Below are 14,085 nucleotides of genomic sequence, written 5' to 3' on the forward strand. Positions count from 1 at the left end.
CAAGCCTCTTTCACTTAGCATAATATTTTCAAGGTTCACCCTTGTATAATGTAGCATGTACAAAAACTGTATCCATTTTTAAGGCTGAATACTATTTGATTGTATGGATAAAATGCGTTTTATTTATTCACAAGTTGATGGGCATTTGTGATGTTTCCACTTTGTAGCTATTATAAATAACACTGCTTTTGAACATTCATGTAAAGTTTTTTTTAATGGACCTGTGTTTCAATTCTCTTGGGTAAATACCCAGGAGTGAAATTGCTGGGTCATGTGGTAACTGTTTTTTAACTTTTTGAGGGACTGACAAACCGCCTTTCTAAAGTGGCTATGCTATTTTACAATCTAACTAGCAATATATGAAAGTTCCAACTCCACATACAAAACTTATTGTCCACCTTTTGGTTAGTCATGCTAGTGGTATGAATTGGTATCTCATAATGGTTTTGATTTGCATTTCCCTAATGACTAATGATGCTGAGCAATTGATCATATGTTTATTAGCCATTTGTATGTCTTCCTTGGAAAATGTTTAAACATGTTGCCAATTTTTAAGTTGGATTATTTACATTTTTATTATTGACTTGTAAATGTTCTTTATATATATATGCCTTATTTGATTTATACTTTATTAATATTTTCTCATTGACCCTTTATTTGAATGTTAGGGTCTGCATTTACCTATCATTAACCTTAAGGTTCAAAATAAGATTTTTGTTAGTATTAACTTATAACCATAACCAGCACATTAAAAAATATATATAAGAATTTGGCATCACTGACAAGTGGTTACTTGAAATCTACATTTTACAGTAAGTAAATAACTTCATTTACGTAGTATGAGGACTTGAAGTCACGGATTACTCATATGTTGTCAATGCTAAAATAGTGTATAGAATACCCTTTGATATACAAAATGTTGGCTGCCAATTTACCAAATCACACAAAATCATAAACACAACCTTCTAATCTCTTTATATAAAAAAAATGTATATAGTAAAATAGATACCAAAAGTACTTCACAAGGGTAGAAATAACACATTTTAGAATCTCATTATTTCTGAGTATAGGAACAGGAACAAACTTCTCAGTCTGGCATACAAGGCCTTCTGTGATCCACCTCTTCCTGCCTAACTTCTGAAACTCCCTCCCACGTTACATTCCAGCTGGCAGTTATTTATACACCTGTGATTAAGCCCTGGTATCATCTCATACAGGAATATTTCCTTGACTACCTCTCCCTTGAGGACTAGTTTGTAAATTTCTATTCAAGGGGTCCTCAGACTTTTTGGTTTCAGGATCCATTTCCACTTTAAAAAAAAAAAATTTTTTTTTTTTATTTCAGGGATGAAGGGAGAGGGGAGACAGAGATAGAAACATCAATGATGAGAATCACTGATCAGCTGCCTCCTGCATGCCCCCTACTAGGGATCAAGCCCGCAAGCCAGGCACAGGCCCTTGACCAGAATCAAACCTGGGACCCTTCCATTTGCAGGCCGGTGCTCTATCCACTGAGCCAAACCCACGAGGGCCCTTTACACTCTTATAAAATGGTAAATAGAGGGACATGTTCACACATCCTAATTAACATAAAGGAATATGTGAATGAACCAGATTTTCCTATGGCAAATTTTTTAGCTAATAGAAATGTATAAAAGAAAATCTTATGATAAATTGACAGCAATGCCAAAAGTAGAATAAAGGATACATTCAGACCTGGCTTAACCACACTAGATTAGACCTTTTCAAAGTTCAGCCCTGAGGCAACAAGGAAAGCAGATCCTAAAAAACATCTTAGACTGTAAACAAACACCCACAGCTCCAGTCTTCTGACTAAATAAAAGTATCCACCTCTGCAACAAGACAATTACACCACTGTTTGAAAAAATGGCAGGCCGGGGAAGAAGGAGTGTTGGTGTCAAGGTAGGGAGAGTACCAGTGACTGATAACTAGAATCAAACAGGTATTCTCAGCTTATGAATTTCTTGAATGTTGTCAATTGTACTAGAATATTTTTTAAAAAGGTCCTACTTTTATTCATCTTGTTTTTCAAATCAATACCTCCTTTTATTTCTATAAATGAACAAAACCCTCCCAATCCAATTAAACACCAATATAACATTATTGAAAATAGGACACACGTTTGTCTCTCTCACTTATACCTAGTCCAGTACCTTGAAGCTCAACCAATATGTCTAGTTTGTTCATTAACTGGGTATTTATTTATTTTTTAAATATATTTTTATTGATTTCAGAGAGGAAGGGAGAGGGAGAGAGAGATAGAAACATCAATGATGAAAGAGAATCACTGATTGGCTGCCTCCTACATGCCCCTCACTGGGGATCGAGCCTGAAATCCAACCGGAATAGAACCCTTCAGTCCGAAGGCTGATGCTCTAGCTACTGAGCCAAACAGGCAAGGGCTTAACTGGGTATTTAAAGAGATACATATGCCAAGGAAAAAGAAATACTTTTGCAATAAGGCCTGGGATCAGTTGGAATGGAATGGTACACTCACCAAGGGGATGAGAAACGCTCTTGGGACAATTCCCAGGAGTGAAGGGAAAACTGAATGCAGGGCTAAGGAGCCTAGGGGTTCAAGGGCCACTGCAGCTTGCACACCCTAGAGCTGATAGCCACTTTCCCTAGGTCTCCACTCTCAAATGTAAAATGAAGCTCTAAAATGCAGACGCTCTCTAACATGATTTTCAGGAAGTCTATGTTGTCCAGGAAAGCCCCAACCCCATGGCAGAACAAATCTGACTTTCCAAAGGTCTGAATTTAGATAAGTCAGTGCACTAGCATTCCACATCAGACTGGCAGAGCATTTAATTACTGTAAGATAATTTACAACAAACGAGTTAATACTGTTAACAGATTTTCTAGATAAGGAAATAATAACAGAAGTAAACTAATTACTTGACCTCTTATACAAAAAAGCCATGTGAATACTTTAGAAAATGATAATCATTAAAATAATTTCCTAGCTCCTATTGTTTTATAAAAGACCACTTAAACTTTTAGTGGTTAAAATCACAACATTTTTCATTGGCAGTACAACTTGTAAATACAGCACCATACAAAGACATTCACTTTGGCGTACCCTTAGAACAGGTTCATAGAACCATTATAAAGTCATGGTTTAGAAAATAGGCTTTTCTTGTGAAACTGTTATCCATTATGTTCACTAAAATTTCACTATGCCTGGCCGGTGTGGCTCAGTGGTTGAGCATCAACCCATGAACCAGGAGGTCACCATTTGATTCCTGGTGGGGGCTCAATCCCCAGTGGGGAGCATGAGGGAGGCAGCCTATCGATGATTCTCTTATTATTGATGTTTCTATCCCTCTTCCCCTCTCCCTTACTCTTTTTGAAATAAATGAAAACATTAAATTGCTTTTTCATAGTATTTTCAATTTTATTTCTCATGTTACCTATTGAAGAAGCCTTCTATGGCCTTTAGATTGTGTTGATTATTCTCACCAACTGTTAAGAACATCTCTACAAAGCTAAATCTGGTCATTAAATGCAAGATACACAACTCCTTAAGAATTCTTAATTTCTGCAATTTCTTCCCCAGGCATTAGGAACTTCACTTCGTATTTTTAAAGGATTCTTCCCCTTACAAAAAGAATCAGATTTCCTTAATTAGATCAGCAGAGCAACCGTTTGTATAGATTAAGAGAAAGGTATCTTGACACACAATTATAAACACTTCAGTGGTTTGTTTATAAAATCTTCAGTGATTTTTCAGACTTGAAAGGAAACATAAAGGTCCTTTAACCGAGGACCATCACTGTTAAAGTCATTCAGCCACATAACTAAACATGCTCGCCAGAAAGGAGTCCCAGGAATGACTGAGTTGACAGCCTACCTAGTCAGGGCTGGGACTAAAAAAAGGAGGCCCTGAATTCAGGGAACCTGAAACCTGTTTATTCAGAATTACTCTGGAAAAAGTTAGACTTGAAAAGAGACCAACAAGAGGTAAAGAGCTAAAATGGCCAGCAGAAAAATAAACTCACATTAAGGGAATCAGAAGATGGGGGATATTTGAGATCATCCTGGAAAACAAGTCACTGGCCAGGGGTGATAGCTGCACATGGGTGAATGTTAAACTCCATCATTAAAACACAAGAAACTGGGACATCACAGGCATCTGTAGGCAGATAACTAAATGCTTCCTCTTTACAATAAACCTCTGTACTTTTAAGCTTTATACTATATACTAGTGGCCCGGTGCACACAATTTGTGCACAATAAAAGTGAATTAATTAGAGAAAATATTTTAATATTGCTATTTGCCCTTTCTCTATAATAGAAGTGTCAGAGATGAAAGAAAATTAGTAAAATGTATATGAAAATCTTCCTCCTGTCAAGAGTCTGGGGCACACCATGGGAACCAGAGTCAAGTCCCCGCCCACCCACATGCACCTTGAAATCACATGAGACCCAGACCTGGCCAGCCCCACCCCCGTCAAGCCCCACCGGGTGGAGAGTTCGGCCTCAGGTTGCCTGGCCCAGTGCCAGGGCAGGGGGTGCGGCCTGAAGTCCCCCGGCCCAGCACCGGGGCGGGGGGGGGGCACACCTTGAGGTCCCCCATTAAGCCCCTCCGGGCAGGGGGCTTAGCCTGAGGTCCCCTATCAAGTCCTGCCAGGTTGGGGGGCGTGGCCTGAGGTCCCCTGGCCCGGCGGCAGGGCGGGGGGCGTGCCTTGAGATCCCTGTCAAGCCCCGCCGCGCAGGGGCACGGCCCGAGGTCCCCCGTCAAGCCCTACCGGGTGGGGGGCGCAGCCTCAGGTCCCTGCTGATTGCTCGTTAAGGCTCATTACGGGAACCTTGCCTCCACTGTGGGCACAACCATTTGTGATGGTGTGAGGGTCGATTTGCATATTACCTCTTTATTATATAGGATAAGCATTCCACAGCTCCTACAGCTCTTTATGGAAGTGCCTTCAAATACATAAATTATATTCATACATACAGATGTGTTAAACACTATTCTTTGAATGTGAGCCATTTATTACAGTATGTCAATTTGCTTTCACTGTTTCTTTCACTGGTCATAATCCATATTTTGAATTATACAGGTCTGAACCAAATGTTTCAAAGTAAAATCTAAACTTTTTTTTCTGTACAGTTGTACTTGTAATAGCAAAAGACTGTAAACTAAAAGTCCATCAATAGAGGACTGGTTAGGCACATTATGGTACATCCACATAATGTAATGTTCTGCAGCTACTTAAAAAGAAGTCTTTAAAATTTTGGAAAGATCACAATAAAAAAAACTGCAACGAGAAAAACAATAGAATATGCTATCGTTTTTGTAATAAAAAGGGGGGAATACATAAATACATATGTATTTGCTTTTATAAACACTCAGGAAATAATCACTTGAGCCCTGGCCAGGTAACTCCATTGGTTAGAGCATCATGCCAGTATGCAGAAGTTGCGAGTTCAATCCCTGGTCAGGGCACATACAAGAATCAACCAATGAATGCATACTAAAAAAGTAGAACAATAAATGGATGTTTCTCTCTCTCTAAAAATCAATCAACAAAAAAAATTTTTAACCTCTAAAAGAAAACTAAGAGAAACTCTAAGGAAACATGACAACTAACTTCAATGTGGTATCCTGGATGTTAAAAACTAAAAAAATCTGAACTGAATAAAATATGAGCTTTAGTTCCTAATAATTTATCAACATTGATTCACAAAATGTAACAAACATATTACATTAATGTTAATAATAGCAGAAACTACATGCAGAGCATATAGGAACTCTAAACTATCTTGGTAATATTTCTATAAATCTAAAACAGTTCTTAAAAGATTATTTAACTATATCTGCTTTCAGATTCTCAAACTTGCTTTTGTCTTTTTGTAATTCACCATCAAATCTTAACTTTTGAAAATTGCCCTTTACAACATTTTTCTCTTAAATATTATACTTTTAGGAGGGCCTAAATTTGTTATCCTTTTTTATACAATTTAACCCTTGCATTTTTTAAAAAATATATTTGCATTGATTTGAGAGAGGGAGAGAGAGATAGAAACATCAATGATGAGAGAGCATCATTGATCAGCTGCCTTCTACACGCCTCCCACTGGGGATGGAGCCCAAAACCTGGCCATGTGCCCTGATCAGGAATCGAACTGTGACCTCCTGGTTCATAGGTTGATGCTCAACCGCTAAGCCACACAGGTCAGGCAACCCTTGTCTTTTTAGGCTTGATTTTACATTCTTAATATATATGAAAGAATTGTTTTTTCTACTTGTTAATTGGATAATAAAATAGAAGTCAGCTCTGCCTTTTTGCTGTCCTTTAAAAGTTTATCATCATTTTGCAACCATGATAATAACAGCTGATTAAGCTACCAAAAAACTCAATGCATACTAAAATTGATGAACATTTGATGAAAAATGGGATCTTTATTTAAACTCAAAGTGTCTTCACACAAAAATACTTTTTATTGACAAAAGCAAAAATTTATAACTTTGAATGGAGAAATCAAGCCAAGATCACTTTAATCAAGTGATCAGAGTTAAAATGACCAATAATGGCATGAACTGCCATTTTGTGTATGCTGAGCAACACACATCATCACTTCTGTGGTACTCCTGCCAAAAATGCATAACTTGGATCTTAATCAGGAAGAACAGACAAACTGAAACTGAGGAGCATTCTACAACATAACCTGACCTGTACTTTCCAATTATATCAAAGTTATTTTAAAAAAGGGGGGTGGTAAAGGAATTGTTTTGGATTAAAGGAAATTTGAAAGACCTGAAAGCATGTGCATCTGATAATAAACTGGGTGATGGTGTAAAAAATATTGTTAGTACAACTGGTAAAACTGGAATATGGACTATATATCAGATAACAATATCGCATCCATGTTAATTTCCTAAATTTGGCAACTATACTATGGCTATGTAAGAAAATGTCTACTGATATATGCAACAACTTCAATAAAGCTTCAGAAAATTACGCTGAGTGGGGGGAAAAATCATCAGCCCTGGCCAGTGTCGCTAAGTGGTTAGAGCGCCGGCCCCACGCACCTCAAGAACTTATTCCAAGATTTTACTTTTAATGATTTTCCTCAGCCCAGTCACTTATTACATTATTAAAGAGTTAATACTGTCTATAATATCTACATTTTCATTATTACTTAAAAGTACAGTCATCAAAGTAAGTTGCTGGAGAAGAGCTTTGCTATGGAAAGCATGAACTCATCTCTGAAGGCAACCACAAGTCTACTTAACTAGGTAAAAAGTCAATGCAGGAAGATGAAATGACGATTCTAGTACTCTAGTAGCCCAATTCAAATCCTGATACATGGGACCTGACTTTGTGGCTTCCCATTACCCACTGCCTCCTGGATCCAGCCATCTCCCTCTTGGAATTATCTTGCTTAAAACCTGAAATGCTCCCAACTATCTATTAGATTTAACCCCTCGGTCTGATAGTCAAATGTAAACAATGAACTAGCATCACTGAGTTCTAGCTCCACCTCATGCACTAACTGTTTAACCTTGGGAATGTTCCCTAACTTACACTTTATTTGTAAAATTGGACGGTTATATTATATGATCTTTAAAATCCATTTCAACTCTAAATTCCACTTGGTCAAGCAACTCTACACCTCACAAGTACTCAGCTTTTGTTCTAGTCCAGTCGTCAGCAAACTCATTAGTCAACAGAGCCAAATATCAACAGTACAACAATTGAAATTTCTTTTGAGAGCCAAATTTTTTAAACTTAAACTTATTCTAGCCCTGACTGGTTTGGCTCAGTGGGTAGAGCATCGGCCTGCAGACTGAAGGGTCGCAGGTTCGATTCCGGTCAAGGGCATGTACCTTGGTTGCGGGCACATCACCAGTAGGGAGTGTGCAGGAGGCAGCTGACCGATGTTTCTCTCTCATCAATGTTCCTAACTCTCTATCCCTTTCCCTTCCTCTCTGTAAAAAATCAATAAAATATGTTTTAAAAAAAAACAAAACAAAAAAAAAACTTATTCTAACGCCACTTCTTCAAAATAGACTCGCGCAGGCCGTTGTATTTTGTGGAAGAGCCACACTCAAGGGGCCAAAGAGCCGCATGTGGCTTGCAAGCTTCAGTTTGCCGACCACGGTTCTAGTCAAACAAATGTCCAAGCTTCTTCCTACAAGATCCTGCCTGAACTTGAACTCATCCTACACATCTCTTATCCTACACATCTTTCCCTCACCCTCTCCTCTCAAGCTATATATGGCCTCATTCAGTTTCTACAAGATGCCAGGCTTCCTCCCACCAGAGTTTTCCCATGTGCTACACCACTACATCCCACCTATCTTAGGTGGTCACCTCAGTCATGTCAAACTCAATGTTCCCTTTTTTAAAAGAGCAAATATTCTATAACATCCCCTTTACTATTCTGAAATAAATTTGTAGATAAGACTAAACATAATTTTAAATAACTACATATATGTATATGTTATAGAGTCCTAACTATATTATAAAGGCGAAATAAAACATAATTTAGTACGAAATAACATGTCCACTAATAGTAAATTCTCAAATACAATTATTTTAGAAGGGAGTGGAGCAGCAGAATACTATTGTTTTTTCATAACCTTGGAGGACTATCTAACCATTCAAACAATATACATGAAAGTATAACTAATTTACAAAAGCAACACACTAGTTACCAAGAAACCAGAGTTCCAATACCAGCTTTGCCAGTGACAAGCCTAACATCACTTCCAAAAAAAAATTTTTTAAGTCACTTTACCTGTCTGGCCCTCAGTTTTAGCCTGTGTGATGAGAGCAGACAAGGCCAGCACAGTCCCTGAGTGGTGATCAAGCAGGTGGTACTCCAATCTTACTCCACCAGAACAGCAGCTCAGCTATGATTTATGTATATACTGCAGCTAGCATTTATATAAGGCTTCTTTATTAATCATTGTATTATTAAAAGGGACTGTTGGCAGTTTCTTATAAAACTAAACATGCATTACCCTACGACCTAGCAATTGCACTCATGGGCATTTATCCCAAAGAAACAAAACCTTAGGTTTACACAAAACCTGTACTCATACAAAAAAACAAATGTTCATCCTTGCTTTATTTGTAACAGCTAAAACCTGAAAACAATACAAATCTTTCAACAGGTGAGTGGTTAAAAAAAAAATGTGGTCCATCCATATCATGGAATTCTACTCAGCAATGAAAAGGAGTCAACTATTAATACATGCAATACTTGAAAGGCAAAATGGAAGACAAATTAGTGGCTGCCAGGGGTTAAAGGCCACAGAAGGCAATGAAAGGTGAGAGGGGTGGGTGCCCGAGGTGGGTGTGGTTATAAACATGTAACACAAGGGATCCTGGTGTTGTAAGAACTGCTCAGTATCTTGACTGTGGTGGTGCATACAAAAGCCTAGACAGGTGACATGATTGTATAAAATTTCATACACACATATAAAAGTACAAAGGAAACTGGAGAAATCTGAGTAACATTAGTGGATGATTGTATAAACGTCAATATCCTGGTTGTGATACTATGCTAATTTTATAAAACATTACCACTGGGGAATACCCAGTCAAGTATACAAAGAATCTGTTGTATTATTTAATACAATTGCACATAAATCTAAAATTGTATCTATCAAAATTTCAATTTGCGCCCTAACTGGTTTGGCTCAGTGGATGGAGCATTGGCCTGTGGACTCAAGGGTCCCAGGTTCGATTCCAGACAAGAGCATGTACCTTGGTTGCCAGCACATCCCCAGTAGGGGGTGTGCAGGAGGCAGCTGATTGATGTTTCTCTCTCATCGATGTTTCTGACTCTCTCTCCCTCGCCCTTCCTCTCTGTAAAAAAATCAATAAAATATATATATTTTTTAAATTTCAATTTGCTCTGGCCAAGCGGCTCAGTTGGTTGGAGCGTCGTCCCATACACCAAAAGGTTGCAAGTTCAACTCCCAGTCAGGGCACACACCTAGGTTTTGGGTTTAATCCCCAGTCGGATGTATGCACAACCAATCAGTTTCTCGTTTCTCTCTCACATTGATGTTTCTCTCTCTTTCTCCCTTCCTCTCTCTCTAAAATCAATAAAAACATATTCTCAAGTGAGGATTTAAAAAAAACTTTTTTTCAATTTTAAAAATCCTGAGAATTAACAACACACACACACACACAAACACACACGCATACGCACACACACGGACATATATAAATGCCTCCTGCACGCCCCCTATTGTATGACAATTAATATATGTATGACAATTAATGATTTCCAATGAAAAGGGGGAGAAGAACAAAAATGAAATTATTTCAAATGATCAAACCTTGTCCAAAACCAACAACCATCTACTCCTATGGATCGATGTTTTCTTATGCTCACAGTACAAAATAAACAAGCATATTAAGAGAATTCCTGGTGTCTCCTCAGGACACACTCCCAAAAAGGTAACCATAATAAATCTTAATTAAGAGGAATGACATCTATATAGCTGATAAATATAAAACCTAACTTTTGAAAATACACAACTGCAAAAATAAGCTTTACCTCACACATTTTTTTAAAATATATATTTCAGAGAAGGGAGAGGGAGGGATAGAAACATCAATGATGAGAGAATCATTGATGGGCTGCCTCCTGCACGCCCCCTACTGGGGATTGAGCCTGCAACCTGGGCATGTGCCCTTGACCAGAATGGAACCCAGGACCCTTCAGTCCACAGGCTGATGCTCTATCCACTGGGCCAAACCAACTAGGGTTACCTCACAAGTTATAATTTTTGTTCAGCTAACATAATAGCATAAATTTGTAATCTATCTATAATAATAAAACCTATAATAATAAAAGCATAATATGCTAATTAGACCGGATGTCCTTCTGAATGACCTTCAGGACGAAGCCAGGGCTGCAAGGGAAGCTGGGGTCCCGGGTGCCTGCTGGCAGCTGAAGGGAAGCCCAGGTCCCAGATGCCTGCTGGCAGCCGGAAGGAAGCCTGGGTCCTGGGTGCCAGAGGCAAGTCGGTGCTGGCAGCCAGGGGAAGGCAGGCCTACTCTTGCATGAATTTCATGCATCGGGCCTCTAGTGATTTATAAAGCTAGAGGAACCAGGCCAGTGTGGCTCAGTGGTTTAACATTGACCCATTAAACAGGAGGTCATGGTTCGATTTCCTGTCGGGGCACATGCCCAGGTTTCATGCTCAATCCCCAGTAGGGGGCATAGAGGAGGCAGTCGATTGATGTTTCCCACTCATCAATGTTTCTATCTCTCTCTCCTCCCTTCCTCTCTCTCTCTCTAAAAAAACCAATTTAAAAATCATATGTATAAAGCTAGAGGAAAACATTGATTTTAAAGTATCTAAATACAAGATTTTTATGTTGGAGGAAAGTTCTACACATACCCTGAAGGACCAGAAAGAATACAAGTGTGTGTAGGGGAGTAGGGATATACAAGTGGATCCAAGAGCAAATGAAGCCTGAAACAATGCTGGAGGAAAAATGGCAAAACTAAAGCTGTCCTATTTCAGGCACAGCCTGATCTAGAAAAGAAAATAATGCTGGGAAAAGCAGAAGGCAGCAAAAAAAAAAAAAAGACCAAATATGAGATGGGTGACTCCATGTAAGAAGCCATAGGCACGAGTCTACAGGAGCTGAGCAAGGCTGCTAGGACAGGACATTGTAGACATCACTCATTCATAGGGTCACCAGAGTAGGAGTCTATCTACTCAATGGCATGTAACACAAATACAGGACCTACACTAAATCAATAGCTCAAGAGTAAACAATTTTAAATGACCATATTTCAACTATTTAATAGAAATTAATTATTGTGTAACTACATGTAACTTGAAAGTAGTAGTTAGTGACCTGGCTACAAAAACTCAGCATCTCTATTTTGAATAGCAGGTCTTCAGTTACAAATTCAAATTAAACTTAAAACTCAATCTGAAATCTCATTATTTAAATCTGAAATCTCATTATTTAAATCACAAAAGCTCAATCAGTTATGCCAGTAAAGTGCAAATGTCTCAAAATGGAGTATGACCTCTTGTTGACGGTCACCTCAGATTCCTTCCAGTGGCTCAGCAGATAAGGAATTCATGGAATTCAGGTCTTCAAGGTCTAGTAAGCATCATGGCTAAACCACCCAGTCAACACCAAATTATGTGGGGCAATGCCTGATGATTATCTAACTCCTTTGACTGCTCCCATCTTTCCACTACGTCACAGACTACCATTACTTCTAACTGGTAAATGGAGATAGATAGGAAATAAGTAAATATTATAAATTCGAGAAAAAACTATGGTCAGGAATGTGGGTAAAGTACAGTTTAAATAAAGCTTCTGAATTACCCAAGGATTTCTTTTAATCCACATAATCCTCCTCCTGAAGGCATGGATAATCAGGATCACATTTCCCTTCAAGGCAAATGAGCATTTGCTTGGTGGTCTCCCAAGAAGCCAGAGCACCAAAAAAATGACAAACTACAGGGTCAGCAATGTGGCAGTCTCTCGGGATTCTGAGCTGCAGACCTGGCTCTAGCAATGCCAGGATATAGGGGACTGTCCAGATTAACATTATTTCAGCAGTAAATACTCCCGAAGGGTCATCTAATAACCTCAGGTGATCTGCTTTAAATATTAGAGGAAATAAGGCGATATCCATAGCTTGGTGAATAAGTAGGGAAAGATATATAAATCCTGAAGCCAGGATTTTTTCAGGGGAAGGATTTGTGAATTTTCTGAGTAAATGATGGAATTTCTACATTAACTGCTTTAGGCTGGAACCAAGTTAATAGGAGAATGGAAAGCTACATTTGCAATGTACTTTAGCTGTACAGGTAACAACATATCCTCCTCCTCAACTCCTAGGAAAGTTGAATACCTGCAACTCTTAAGTGCTGGAATAAAATGGATAGGCTAGCAGAAAGTGACAATGCTAGACAGACCCGGGAGAAAAGCTATAACTTCACAGCATTATCCTTTGCAAAATTAATCTCTACCCCGTGATAGCAGTAAATGGGAATTCTGAATTTATTAAAGAGACTTGAGAGGATATGTGATGATGTCCATTACCATTTTATCACAGACTTAGCCCCCAAATTTCTTTGTTAGATGGTCCCTATTATAACCTGGTATTATGAGATTTGCATCACTTGACAGGTTCCAAAAGGTATAATTTTTAAGTTAAAGCCCTTAGAAACATTCCTCCATCTACAAGGTTAAATATTTTATTGCATGTAAACCCATTATGTTGAAGATTGGAATTCTCTTTTATATTTCTAAAAGAAAACCAGTAAGTAGGTTGATCAATTAATTATCCACTTATTCCAGTTCTGATACATTCTGATACTTGAGAAATTTTTTCTTTAAAAAAACACCTAAGTCTGCCAGGCCAGCATAGCTCAATGGTTGAGCATTGACCTACGAACCAGGAGATCATGATTCAATTCCCAGTCAGGGCACATGCCTGGGTTGCAGGCTCGATCCCCGGTGGGGGTGTGCAGAAGGCAGCCAATCAATGATTCTCTCTCATCATTGATGTTTCTCTCTCTCTCTCTTCCTCTCTGAAATCAATAAAAAATATATTAAAAATAAAATAAAAAATACCTAAGTCCAAGTGTCAAGAATTAGGGGGAAGTGACCACAAAGGACTAACATAAGGGAATTCTTTGGGGTGTTGGAATTGTTCTGAATACCGTTAGCTGCCGTAGTTACAAGAATCTATCTATGCATGTGTCAAAATTCATAGGACTACACATGCAAAAGTGAACTTGACTGTATGTAAAAATTTTTAAATTCAATGTCACTCCCCTTTTAGAAATGTCTTTTTATTGAAATCTCTTGCTCTAGCCAGTTTGGCTCAGTGGATAGAGCATTGGCCTAAAGGGTCCTGAGTTCAATTCCAATCAAGGGCACATGTCCAGGTTGCAGGCTTGATCCCCAGTAGGGGGCATGCAAGAGGCAGCTGATCAGTGATTCTCTCTCATCACTGATACTTCTCTCTCTCCCTCTCCCTTACTCTCTGAAAACAATAAATTATTATTTTTTTTTTCAAACTCTCCTTAGCCCTGGCCGGTGTTTCTTAGTG

General features: G+C 38.6%; 1 protein-coding gene and 1 pseudogene across 4 annotated transcripts in view; both read right to left on the minus strand.

The window, feature by feature from the left end:
* Positions 1 to 14,085, minus strand: part of PIK3CB (phosphatidylinositol-4,5-bisphosphate 3-kinase catalytic subunit beta) — a 139,671-nt gene that overhangs the window by 118,539 nt on the left and 7,047 nt on the right. The window lies entirely within an intron of this gene.
* Positions 1 to 14,085, minus strand: part of LOC103299692 (peroxiredoxin-6-like) — a 47,244-nt pseudogene that overhangs the window by 32,191 nt on the left and 968 nt on the right.

This window comes from Eptesicus fuscus, chromosome 18, assembly GCF_027574615.1.
Source record: "Eptesicus fuscus isolate TK198812 chromosome 18, DD_ASM_mEF_20220401, whole genome shotgun sequence".
Classification (NCBI taxonomy): domain Eukaryota; kingdom Metazoa; phylum Chordata; class Mammalia; order Chiroptera; family Vespertilionidae; genus Eptesicus; species Eptesicus fuscus.